Raw genomic sequence first — 14139 nt, 5'->3', positions numbered from 1 at the left:
TTGGAGCTGGGTCCCTCTGAGGAATCTCAACAAGCTATCTCTGTATTCCCTCAGAATGGTCCTGCAAAGGATAGAAGAAGGATATAATTATCCATTTGCTCCCATCCCCCATAAGGACTCCTGGCATGCACAGGGCTAAGGGGTTCATGCAAGTATTCCATGCCACAATGGGGAAGAAGCAAGAGATAAATAGCCATCAGAAGAGGTGCTGTGGGATTACATCTGTGCCGCTAATTGCCTAAGTAATAGCTGGAGTTAAAGGATGGCTGATAGCATGTAAGGTGCAGCTCTAACGGGGTCTGATACAAAGCCCTGTATTGCCCTCACTTCATTACCTCTCTGACCTCCTTCTCATTCCTTCCATCAGTCACTCTTTCCCACTTCCTCTGCCCTGCTTGTTGTTCCCAGAACAAAATGGACATGCACCCTCCTCAGGGCCTTTGCACTTACTATTCTCCCTGCCAGGAAAGACAGCTGGCTGGCTTGAAATTCACACAGCTGGCTTCCTCACCTTCTTCAAGTTTCAACTCCAAAGTCACATTTTAAAAATTTATACATAATATTTTACATATTTTCAGGGTACATGTGATATTTTGTTGCAGCAAATGTGTAATGATCAAGTCAGGGTATTTGGGGGTACCCATCACATTGAGTATTTATCATTTCTATGTGTTAGAAATATTTCAAGTTTTCTCTTCTAGCTACAGGTTTTTTGTTTTGTTTCGTTTTGTTTTTTTGAGATGGGGTCCCGCTCTGTCACCCAGGCTAGAATGCAGTGGCAGCGATCTCAGCTTACTGTAACCTCAGTCTCCAGGGTTTAAGTGCTTCTCCTGCTTCAGCCTCCCGAGTAGCTGGGATTACAGGTGCCCGCCACCATGCCTGGCTAATTTTGTATTTTTTTTTTAGTAGAGACAGGATTTCACCATGTTGGCCAGACTGGTCTTGAACTCCTGACCTCAAGTGATCTGCCTGGCTCAGCCTTCCAAAGTGTTGAGATTATAGGCATGAGCCACCGCGCCCAGCCTCTCTTCTAGCTACTCTGAAATATACAATAAGTTGTTGCTAACTATTAATATTATCATCCTACTCTGCTATCTAATATTAGAACTTATACCTTCTATCAACTGTACCCATTGACCAACCTCTCTTGGTCCCCTTCCCTCAACTCATACATCCTTCCCAGCCTCTGGTATCTATCATTCTGTCCTCTACATCCATGAGATCAACTTTTTTAGCTTCCATATATGGGTGAAAACATGAAAAATGTGTCTTTCTGTGTCTGACTTATTTCACTTAACATAATGACCTCCAGTTCCAGCCATGTTGGAGGCACATGACATGATTTTTATTTTTTTATGGTTGAAAAGTATTACATTGTGTATATATATTACATTTTATTTATCCATTCACCTGATGATGATCACTTAGTTGATTCCATATCTTTGCTTTTGTGAATACTGCTGCAATAAACATGAATGCAGGTATCTCTCTGATATACTGATTTCTTTTCCTTAGGATAAATGTCCAGCAGTAGGATTGCCGGGTCCTATGGTGGTTCAGGTTTTTATTTTTTTGAGAAACCTCTATACCGTTTTCCATAGTGGCTGTACTAATTTACATTTTCACTAACAGTGTGTAAGAGTTTGCTTTTCTCTGCATCCTCACCAATATCTGTTATTTTTTTGTCTTTTTAATAATAGCCATTCTATGGCCAGGTGCGGTGGCTCACGCCTGCAATCCCAGCACTTTGGGAGGCCGAGGCAGGTGGGTCACCTGAGGTTGGGAGTTTGAGACCAGCCTGACCAACATGGAGAAACCCTGTCTCTACCAAAAATACAAAAATTAGCTGGGTGTGGTGGCGCATGCTGGTAATCCCAGCTATTTGGGAGGCTGAGGCAGGAGAATCACCTGAACCCAGGAGGCAGAGGTTGCAGTGAGCTGAGATTGTGCCATTGCACTCCAGCCTGGGCAACAAGAGTGAAACTCCATCTCAAAAAAATAAATTAATTAAAAAAAAATAGCCTTTCTAAGTGGGGAAAGATGATACATCATTGTGGGTTTGATTTGCATTTCCCTGATGATTAGTAATGTTGCACTTTTTAAAAAAAATTTGCCTGTTGACCATGTGTATGTCTTCTTTTGAGAAATGTCTGTTGATGTCCTTTGCCCAATTTTTAATGGGATTACTTGCTTTTTTTACTGTTGAGTTGTTTCAGTTCCTTGTATAGTGTGGATATTAGTCCCTTGTAGGATGAATAGTTTGCAAACATTTTCTCCCATCCAACAGGTTATCTTTTCACTCTGTTGATTGTTTTATTTGCTGTACAGAAACTTTTTAGCTTAGTAGAGTCCCATTTGTCTATTTTTGTTTTTGTTGTCTATGCTTCTGAAGTCTTAGCCATGAAATCTTTGCCTACAATGTCACATTTTAATTGAGGTATCCTTAGCTATCTCATCTAAAATTTAGATTCCCACTCTCCCAATGCCATAGCTCTTCTCTCAGTTTGCCAGGACTTAGACTTCTATGAATCCATGAATGTGGGCTGGCTCTGCAAACACTGCTGTGAAGGCTACATTTTTTGGGGACCACCTAGGCACAGGTAGGTTGGTCTGCCTGGTTTGTACTGCAAGAGCAAAATAACACAGACTGGGTAATTTATAAATAATAGAATTTTTTTTTTCTCACAGTTCTGGAGGCGAGCAAGTGCAAGATCAAAGCACTGGCAGCTTCTTTGAGGGTCTGTTCCAGTAAAAGCATCTTCTTGCAACAACATCCTCACATGACAGAGGGGGGAAGGGCAACAGGACATGAATGCTGTGCCCTCACCTGGTGAAGAGAGGAAGAGCAAAAGGGTCTCAGCTAGTTCCCTCCAGCCCTTTTCTAAGGTGCTAATCCATTCATGAGTTAACCACTTCCCAAAAGGCCCTACTTCTCACTACTACCACAATGGGGATTAAGTTTCAACACATGAATTTGGGGGGACATTGAAACCACAGCATCTCTCTTGCCAACTTAATTATTTTTCTCCTTCACATGGGGTAACATTTCATATGCTTTACTTTTTATCTTGTTTATTTTTTTCCCTCCTCCACTGAAACTCTGTATAGGTGTGTGTCATTTGTGTATGTGTGTTTTGTTCATTGCTCTACCTTTAGCACCTAGTACTGTGCTTTGCACATAGTAGGCACTTAATAAATATTTGTTAAATAAATGAATAAAATGAATTGAAATGAATCAAGATACTGCTGGCAAACCTTAAATTCCCTTATTTATGAACAGTGTGGACAGTACAGAGGGAATGGTATACCATAGTTTGAAGCTATGATATTCTAAACAGAGGTACTTGACTCAGAAACAGAGCAGCTACGTTTGCCAGGACTTAGACTTCTATGAATCTGTGAATGTGGGCTGGCTCGCGAACACTGCTGTGAAGGCTACATTTTTTGCAGACCACCTAGGCACAAGTAGGATAGTCTGCCTGGTCATTTATGATACCTGCAAGCAATGTAGTTGGTAGTTTTATGTGGCTTAGATGTTCTGAATTATCCGGGGATCATGAATTTCCAGTCAAGCCAGGGGCCATCACCAGCATCCTGGAGAACACAAAGATGTTTCACCCAAGAGCATTGGTTCTTTTCACTTGCAACCATGGATTGAATGTGGGCCTTAGTGGCACTCATTTCACTGTAGATGCTAACAAGCAAATGTGGCCAGGTGGCTGGTCTCTTCCAACCAAACACACTAAGCAATCAGTTCAGCTGGCTATCAGCTTTGGGAGTTCACAGTATCTGGCTCCAACACATCCTAACAAACCCTTCTATAACTACCCACAGAGGGCAGTGCTTTTCTAGGCTATGTCAAAATATTGCTCTAGTGTGGCTGCTGAGTTCTTGTTCCTGAATGAACCATTGAGTAATCTGTGCTCTCAGCTTAGGACATGCTTTTATACAGTCAGCACAGGTGGGCCAGGAAGCCTGTCTGGTTTGCACTAAACTAGACCCTGTTAGTTTTACAGCATAGTTCACCTTCCACAGCAGAGAACGGCATGACCAAGTATACAATGTAATTTCTATGCAAAGGTGGGAAAATTAACCTCAGGCCTTATTTAGAAACTATTTTATTGTGCCATGATATAAAATGATGACTTACTAAGCCAAAAATTCTAGAAAAAATGTCAGTAGGGAAAGTTGTGTATTTATAATGTTTATTCAAAACAACTGTTTATATAGCAGTCTTGTTATTTACAGAACCAAGATGAAAGTCAAAGGGTGGATTTCTCTAAAAGTTTTACATTTGTTATATGAACTTAATACATAATGGGGTAAGCTAGTAATGGCATCTAATGGCAATTAATATGTATTTTATTTTATATACATGAAACATCATGTTTATTGAAATTTTTATGCAATTTGAATTAAACTGGTTTGGCTCTTATGCATTATCATCTAAATTTGAATGTATGTTTTTAAAATGAGTTTGGTTAGCCCTTTTATGTTTGCTTTTTGTTTTCCAATGCAGAATTTTATTGGCTTGTCATGAATTTTGAGCAGAAAGTTAACAGGTATCTAGTTAGTAAAAAAGTATTTATTTATTCCAATGTTTATCCAATCAAATGTATTTTCTAATAAGTTAGAAGACCAAAAAAATCTGGCAACTTCTAGCTTTTTATTCGAGTCTTTGTATTCCTGCTGCTACTACTCTTATTGACTCTAAAATAACATTTTTCTTTGAGTCTGTTTTGGGTTTTTCTTTATTTTTTAATTTAACTGTATTATTGTTATTTTTAGACTCGCTCTGTTGCTCAGGCTGGACTGCAGTGGTGTGATCTTGGCTCACTGCAACCTCTGTCTCCCAGACTCAAGCAATCCTCCCTCCTCAGCCTCCTGAATAGCTGGAACGACAGGTGTGTGCCACTGCGCTCAGCTAACCTTTGTATTTTTGTAGAGATGTGGTTTCCCCATGTTAGCCAAGCTGGTCTCGAACTCCCAAGTTCAAGTGATCAGCCCGCCTCAGCCTCCCAAAGTGCTGGGATTACAGGAGTGAGCCACCACCTTTGAGTCCGGCCTTCGAGTCTGCTTTGAATGCACTGTTATCACATCTAGTGCTCACAACTGAAAAACAACATCTATAATAATCTGCATTTTGCAGATATTGAACAGTTATCTACCCTCGGTCACATTGCCGGAAGGTGGTAGGATTAGAATTAAAACTCAGCAGTTTGTTTCCACACCAGATACTCTTAACCATTTTATTAAAACTTGACAAAACTTAAATATATATATATCTCTCTCCATATACTGTGCATTTCTTATTAATACCACTTTATTATGTTTATTGAAAAAATACTCTCCCAACTGAAAACCTTTGGTAAGGTATAAGATCTCCCCAGTGAAGAAAACTTCCATTCTGTGTGTGTGTCTGTGTGTGTGTGTGTGTGTGTGTGTGTGAGACAGAGAGGATGTTTTAACAGCCTGTTGCTCTGTTGCCCAGGCTGGAGTGCAGTGGCACAATCATAGCTCACTGCAGCCAGAACTCCTGGGCTCAAGGGATCCTCCTGCCTCAGCTTCCCAAAATGCTGCGATTACAGGTGTGAGCCACCATGCCTGGGCTAGTTGTGTTTTTTTTTTTTTTAAACTTAATTAGAATCTCAAGATGAGAAATTTGTAATGCAATAGTTCACCCTGAATTTATTCTTACCTCCCAAGCAGGAAGGATTCTCTTCTTCTTCAGAAGGCCTATGTCATTCTATCAGTATCACTTTTATAGAATTTCCTCCTTGCAACACACTATTTCTATAAATGTCTTTTCTCCTCTTCCAGGTAATAATAAACTCTGGGGGCAGGAGATCTGTATTCTATGTCTGTATACCTCTTATCCACTACAAGAGTATAATCCATACTTGTTTTGTATGCTTAACAGTAATATCATGGCCGGGTGTGGTGGCTCACACTTGTAATCCCAGCACTTTGGGAGGCCGAGAAGGGTGGATCACCTGAGGTCAGGAGTTTGAGACCAGCCTGGCCAACATGGCAAAATCCCAGGCATGGTGGTGCATGCCTGTAATCCCAGCTACTCTGGAGGCTAAGGCAGGAGAATCACTTGAACCTGGGAGGCTGACGTTCCAGTGAGCCAAGATCACGCCACTGCACTCCAGCCTGGGCAACAAAGCGAGACTCTGTCTCAAAAAAAAAAAAAAAAAAAAAAAAAGCAGTATCATATATGACCTTTGCCACAATCTCCTTCTATGCACACACAAATACATGCCCTGCCTAACTCAATTAATTGGATTTTGGGGGTGGAATTGATGAATAACACAAGAAAAGGAAAAAAGAAAGAGAAATGTTGGGGAAGGAAATAACTAATACAGGAGGTCTGTTATGGGTTGCACCCGTTTGAGGAATAAAGGAATTAAAACTCCCAAAAGAGGACAAATATTAACAAAAATGTATGGACAGATGCAAAAAAACAAATCCTCATTTGCAACCCAGAACTAATTGTTTAGTGTGATTTTTGATACACATAAGAAGGAGTATTAGGCCAGGTGTGCTGGCTGGCGCCTGTAATCCTAGCACTTCGGGAGGCCAAGTGCGAGGACTGCTTGAGACAAAGAGTTCAAGACCAGCCTGAGTAACATAGTGAGACCCTCGTCTCTACAAAAAAAGTAAAAATTAGCCAGCCATGGTGGCACACACCTGTGATCCCAGCTACTCAGAAGGCTGAGGTGGGAGGATCAACTGAGCTTAGGAGGTCAAGGCTGCAGTGAGCTGTGATCACACCACTGCTCTCCAGCCTGGGCGACAGAGCAAGGAAAAAATAAAAAAGGAATAGTCTGATACCTAAGACAGGTTAAAGTTATGGGGGTATTGATAACCATAAAGGTTGGCTCCAAGCCTGTACAGCTGATCATTTAAAAGCATAAAACCAGCCTGGGCAACAAGATGAAACCTCCTCTATAAAAAATACAAAAATTAGCCAGGCATGGTGGCATGTGCCTGTAGTCCCAGCTACTCAGTAGGCTGAGGTGGAAGGATCGCATGAGCCCAGGAGGTTGAGGCTGCAGTGAGCCATGATCATGCCACTGCCCTCCAGCCTGGGTGACACAGTAAGAATCTGTCTCAAAAAACAAATAAATAACAAAAATAAAAAATAAAAAGCATAGGACATGGGGAAATTTTCAGCTATGTTGATTTGCTATTCCAGTTTCATGTTGGCATAATACATCGAGATGGACTTTTGTTTCTTGGTTAAGGCTTTTATCTTGAGGACATAATGTCTGGATTTGAAGGTGGTGGTATATCCTATGCTATTCTTCAGTGTGATAACTTAGGAACAAATATGATTTGAACTCATTTGGGTTTAGAGAGGTTGTCAGAAATTGAGAGCCATTTACTTTAAAAAATGTAGAGAATTTTTGAAAGTGGCATCAGTATGTCCATATTCAAGTGGAGATAAAATGAACCAAAATAAAAGAACTGTGGGCAGACAGGACAACTGTGGATTATGCATCAATTCTTTTGAAAAGTGCTATCTTGAAGATAAATCTTGACTCAATCTTTAGAGAAACTAAGGTAAACTTGATGAGCAGGGAAGGAATCACAAGATGTGAAATTCCTTGAAAAAAAATGTATTGACTTTAAATAATTTTGCCTAGTATTACACATAATTTTAAAAACTCTTTACACTGTATAAAGTCAGCATGTATTTTTGGCTCAAAATTTCTCTAGTGTTTTCTGTAGAGCGAATAAAAATTAAATTTAACAGTTTCAGTTGCGGTATGCTTTAGGCTTGAAACACTGAAGGCCCTCTCCCCATCTGCCTGCTCCCCTTATAAATTTTTTTTCCCTTGCTCTATTTTGGGTACAATCTTCTTGCTTTGCTTTTTCTAACTTTTGTTGTTTCACTTCAGCTAATTAATTGTATAATCTGTAAGAAATTTATATAGAATTAAAGACAAATACTGCAGGAAAGTAAATTACTAAAATAAAGGAAACTCTATAAAAAAAATAAGGCAAGTATTAACATTCTCATACTCAAATACTTACCAGTTAGATTGACCTTATTTAACTCCCCGCAATGATTATAGCATCAATTAGATGACAAGGGAATAAAAAATACGTAACTCTTATCAATGAAGAACTCCTAGTTTATCAAGAGACATGTGGTTCAAAGGAAAATCTAAAATGCTAACGATACATAGGCAATCAGGAATGCTGAAATACATTTAAAAATAGCTGCAGAACTGGTGAAAGTTGTCAATATCCATAGGGCAATAATCCGTTGCTTTCTGCCAGCACACAATTCATCTGCATTTCTATGGTCAGAAATCATGTGTATTATTCTTAGCTCTCTACAATTTACAGAGTCATAAAATACCTCATAGATAATGACAAGAGATAACCCAGAAAGGTGTGCATGATACAACACCTGGTACCCTTTTATGCCCATTTCAAAGTCTAGTAATATAATACTATAGTATAATACTAATGTAATATAATGATATTAATACACTTGGGCTTGTTGGTTTCTGTACCACTTTGTACTTGTAGGACTTACTGAGTATCTCAAAGAACTATTGTCTATGTGGATTATAACTATCAACACTTAATGTTTTGGTAATTGAAACAAAGAAAATTTTAAATATTGATTGATTTTAAACTAGCAATGATGAACATGTTGCATATTAACATTCTATCTTGGCATTATCAGGAGGAAAAATAATTAATTTTTTCCTAAACTCCTCCTAGTTCTTAGCCGGAACTTCTATAATGAAAGATAGATTAACAAGAGAAAAATTAAGTTATTGATTAATATAGCACACATCATGCAGAGAAATCTCAATGAAAAGTAATTCAAAGCAGTGGCTTAGAAACTGTGGGAAGGTAAAATATATGGGAGGAAACTAGTGCAGTAAAGTTTGTTTGCAGATTCCTCTGGTGCCATGTCTGGGTTGATAAGAGTCTAGGGTTGTCTCCAGTAAAGAAAAATCAAGGGAGAAAAGGGGCTGGATAGAGATAGCTTTTCTTCTGTTTGCTGCTTCGTAATGCCATCAGCCTGAAAATAATTTTTATGTCAAAGCAGCACATTTTGGGGTGGCATATTCTGGTTTCCTTCAGTATTATTATATTTGTATTATTTGGATGTTACAGATACCCTGAAAGAGAATCACTGTCTTAAAATGTTAGTTGTTTCCAGAATATGAAAAACTATAATTAAGTACTGTCTTAGTTCATGCTGCTACAACACAATATCATAAACTGAGTGGCTTATAAACAATTAGCATGTATTTTTTACAGTTCTGGAGGCTGGGGGGTCCACCATCAAGATACCGGCAGATTTCAGTGTCTGATCAGGGCCAGCTTGCTGTTTCACAGGCAGCTGTCTTTTCACTGTGTCCTCATATGGTGGAAGAGCAGAAGAGGAAGGGATCTCTCCGGAGTTTTTTTTTTTTTTTTGAGACAGTCTCACTCTGTCACCCAGGCTGGAGTGTGCTGGCATGATCTCAGCTCGCTGCAACCTCTGCCTCCTGGGTTTAAGTGATTCTCCTGCCTCAGCCTCCCAAGCAGCTGGGACTACAAGCACGCCATCACGCCTGCCTAATTTTTGTCATTTTAGTAGGGATGGGGTTTTGCCATGTTAGCCAGGCTGGTATCCGAGCTCCTGGGCTCAAGCAATCCACCCGCCATGGCCTCCCAAATAGGTGTGAGCTACTGCCCCCAGCCTGGAGTTTCTTTTATAAGGGCTCCAGCCTCGGTCGTTGGTCACCTTCCAACGACCCCACCTCGTAATCACATCACATTTTGGCAATAGATTTTAACATATGAATTTTGGCAGAACACAAATATTCAGTCTACATCACTGAGGATTGCTGCTTTAGGACAATACTTGGTTTTTTGTTTTTTTTTTTTTTTTGGAAAAGGAAAACAGTTTTATTTTTCTGTCACTATTACACTTGATGGAATGTTATCCTCTTTTTTATACTGTTCAATAAAAGTAATCAATTTTATTTTTAAGACAGGGTCCTGCTCTGTTGCCCAGGCTGGAGTGAAAACTGACTAATTTCTCTTTCACAGGGAAAACTAGGGAATGGATAACTGAGAACAGTCTATCATCGACAAGCATTTTTCAGCAGGCTGGCAGCACTCATGAATACAAATAAAACAACTTGCTGCAACCACATACATCTCTTTTACATCTTCTTAAAGTGGCCAAAAAAATAAAAAGAGGCATTAAAAAGAGGTCATGAATATGACACAGAGATATGCCTCTCTATAGCTTATACAAATAAAAATCAAACATATGTAAAGACTACCTCACTGATTACCTCGATTTAATATGAATCTGAGCCTGGATGGGAATTGTAAGCTAGAAGGTGGTGATTCAGACACAAAAATCAAAGACAGCTTTGAGGCTCTGAATTTGGGTGACTTGGAAGAGGAAGGAGTTTAGAAGAAAAGGGTTGGGGGTGGTGCCATGGTGATCACATGCACCATGAAGGGGGTGCATATGATCACAGTAGGATACATACATTTCCAGGAAGGTGATGTCTGGGACATCATGAGTTTGAGATGTCAAAACAATCGGGGAAAATTGCCAGCAAGCATTTGGCGATGCATCACTAGAATTTGGAAGATGTGCCAAGTCATTTGTTTGGGCTGCTCTTACGGGTTACAGATTTGAGTATTGAGGTGATACTTGAGGCCATGAAAATAGAAGAAAGCCAAGAGAAAATAAAGAGAAATGAATGTGACTTAGAACTTCGTTGTTATTCAGACTGCGCATAAGTATTACTTAATTTGTTCTAAAATAACTTATAACTTATATAAGATGCTTATAACTGTCTTGAAAGTGCAAAAGTGGCCAGGCACAGTGGCTCACATCTATGATCCCAACACACTGGGAGGCTGAGGGGTGCAGATCACTTGAGCCCAGGAGTTTGAGACCAGCCTGGCCAACATAGCGAAACCCCATCTCTACTAAAAATGCAAAAATTAGCCAGGCATAGTGGAGCACACCTGTAGTTCCAGCTACTCGGGAGGCTGAGGCAGGAGAATCACTTGAAGCTGAAAGGCGGAGGTTGCAATGAGCCAAGATTGTGCCACGTCACCCCAGCCTGGACAACAGAGCGAGACTCTGTCTCAAAAAATAATAATAATAAAAAAGAAAGAAAATGCAAAAACCAAAAAAGATTATCACACTAGCATGATTAGGCTGGAGGCCACTGACACAATGTCAAACGTTATATTTAAGTATTCATCAAGATTGGTGAATACTTAAATCCACACTCAGAGAATTACGCCAGTTTCACCTCCCTTCTATTTTGAAATTTTTTTTTTTCAGACGGAGTCTCGTTTTGTCGCCCAGGCTGGAGTGCAGTGGCGTGATCTCGGCTCACTGCAACCTCCACCTCCGGGGTTCAAATGATTCTCCTGCTGGGTTCAAGTGATTCTCCTAGCCTCCTGAGTAGCTAGGATTACAGGTGCCCACTACCACGCCTGGCTAATTTTTGTATTTTTAGTAGAGATGGGGTTTCACCATGTTGGCCAGGCTGGTCTCGAACTCCTGACCTCGTGATCTGCCCGCCTTGGCCTCCCAAAGTGCTGGGATTACAGGTGTGAGCCACTGCGTCCAGCCCTATTTTGAACTTTTTTATGCATTGGTTTCCTCTTAGTCTGTGACTTGCTTGATTTTTTTTTTATTAGCTCATTAATCTCTTGTTTGCCTGAGTTGGATTTGTAACACTGTTTGGTTTACCTTGATGCCAATCTGGAAATCGATTGGGATTCTGCTTTTGTAACTAACTCATGGTTTTATTCAGGTGGTGATATGCTCATATTCTTTGCCTAGGTCCCCAGAGTACATTACCTGGTGTTCAACCACCAATGAATTATTCTAGTACAACGTATATCTGGGTCACCACTTTTCTTTCAAAATGTTTCAGGGAACTTATTACATGCTGTGAAAATCAACCGTATTTCTATCTTTTGAAGTATATCCATCAGTGTTTAGGACAATGTCTAGCACATAGTTAGTGCTCAACAAATGTAGGTTGAATAAATGAGTGTGGTCTTGAATATACAGATAAATTTTGAGTTATTTGCTCAGGTTGTTCCCATCTTGTGTAAATTATATTATGAAATTTGAACTACCCAGTATACTTAACATAGAGATGGAATAGTCAAATTAGTGGCATTTGTACTCCAAAATAAGCTTTTGAAAAACACAAATAAAAAAATATTTTTGAGGGGCTGGGTATGGTGGCTCATGCTTGTAATCTCAGCACTTTCAGAGGCCAGTGAGGGAGGATCACTTGAGTCCGGGAGTTTGAGACCAGTCTGGGCAACATAGTGAGAACTCATCTTCACACACACACACACACACACACACACATACACACACACACACACACAATTAGCTGAGCATGATGATGCACACCTGTTGTCCCACTTATTCAGAGGGCTGAGGTGGGAGTTTTGGCAGTGGCGAATCCATACAGGTCTGCAGCAACCTCAGTTCTTGCTTCCTCAGAAGAAAGAATTTGATGGAGGGGCATAAGGCAGAGTGAGAGACTGAGGCAAGTTTTAGAGCAGGAATGAAAATTTATTAAAAAGTTTTAGAGCAGGAATGAAAGGAAGTAAAATACACTGGAAGAAGGTCAAGCAGGCAACCTGAGAGATTCAAGTGTGCAGTTTGGCCTTTGACTTGGGATCTCATACACTGGCATGCTTCCAGGGTTGCATTACCTCTCCCCCGATTCTTCCTTTGGGGTGGGCGGTCTGCATGCACAATGGCCTGCTAGCACTTGGAGGGGCTGCACTTGAAGTGTGTTTACTGAAGTTGTACACATGCTTACTTGAGGTGTTCTTCCCTTACCAGTCAAGCATTTCCAGAGAAAGGTCATATACCAGTTAAACTGCTATTTTGCCTCTTAGTGCACATGCTTGAGGCCAGTTGCTCAACTCCTGAGATCTTATCTGGAAGATGCTGATCACCAGTTTCAGGCGTTTCTATCTATTGGGAGACTGCCTTTCCCTGCCACCAGCTGCAACTAATTATTCTTTTAAAGAGACAGTGTAACCACTGACTGACCATCACCTGATGGTCATCTGACATTCCTGATGTGGAGAGGAGCCTCTCCTGCTCTGCTCATATCAGACTAATTACCTACTGTAACAGCAGGATCTCTGGAGCCTAGGAGTTTGAGGCTGCAGTGAGCTGGGATCATGCCACTGCACTCTAGCCTGGGTGACAGAGCAAGACCCTATATGAATACATACATACACACACACACACACACACACACACACACACACACACACACACACACACATATATATATTTGAAAGCCTAGACTTTTACTTCTCAGAGCTGGGCTTTTTGGAAAGTGTAAACCAAAAATAAAATTCTAAATCCCCCAACTAACTGAATAGGCTCCACTTCTTGAAATCACCTTCACAAAAATTATAAAAGTGAGAAAATTATGACAGTGAGAGAACTAACCAACTCGCATCTTGCCTTTAATCTCCAAACTGCCCTTAATTATTCCTGAGCTTAGGCCAAGCTAACTTTGAGAGACATTTAGTTTATAGTTTATTTATTTAGAGACAGAGTCTCACTCTGTTGCCCAGGCTGCAGTGCAGTGGTGTGATCCGGACTCACCGCAGCCTTGACCTCCCAGGCTTAGCCTCCCAAGTAGCTGGGACTCCAGATGCATGCCACCACACCTGGCTAATTTTCGTATTTTTTTGTAGAGACAGGTTTTGCCATGTTGCCCAGGTTCGCATTTTCAGGGAAATTGATTGGAGTAATAAATTAGTCTCCCATATGGTGTGACCAGCCTCATGTCAATTAAACTCTTTTTTTATTGCAATGCCATGGTCTCAGTGAATTGGTTTTATCAGTGCAATGGGTAGGAAGAATTCATTAGGCGGTTATGCTGTTGTCCAAGGACATTCTAAAGTAAACCTGGGCGGGGCATGGTGGCTCATACCTGTAATTCCAGCACTTTGGGAGGCCGAGGTGGGCAGATCACCTGAGGTGAGGCGTTTGAGACCAGCCTGGCCAACATGGTGAAACCCCATCTCTACTAAAAATGGAAAAAAAATTAGCCAGGTATGGTGATGCGTGCCTGTAATCCCAGC

General features: G+C 40.6%; 1 pseudogene; it reads left to right on the top strand.

Moving 5' to 3' along the window:
* Positions 1 to 6384: 6384 nt before the first annotated feature.
* Positions 6385 to 6535, top strand: LOC129018515 (small nucleolar RNA SNORA40; annotated as a pseudogene).
* Positions 6536 to 14139: the final 7604 nt, after the last annotated feature.

Source organism: Pongo pygmaeus, chromosome 19 (genome assembly GCF_028885625.2).
Source record: "Pongo pygmaeus isolate AG05252 chromosome 19, NHGRI_mPonPyg2-v2.0_pri, whole genome shotgun sequence".
Taxonomy (NCBI): Eukaryota; Metazoa; Chordata; class Mammalia; order Primates; family Hominidae; genus Pongo; species Pongo pygmaeus.
This window is presented reverse-complemented; position numbering and strand designations above follow the sequence as displayed.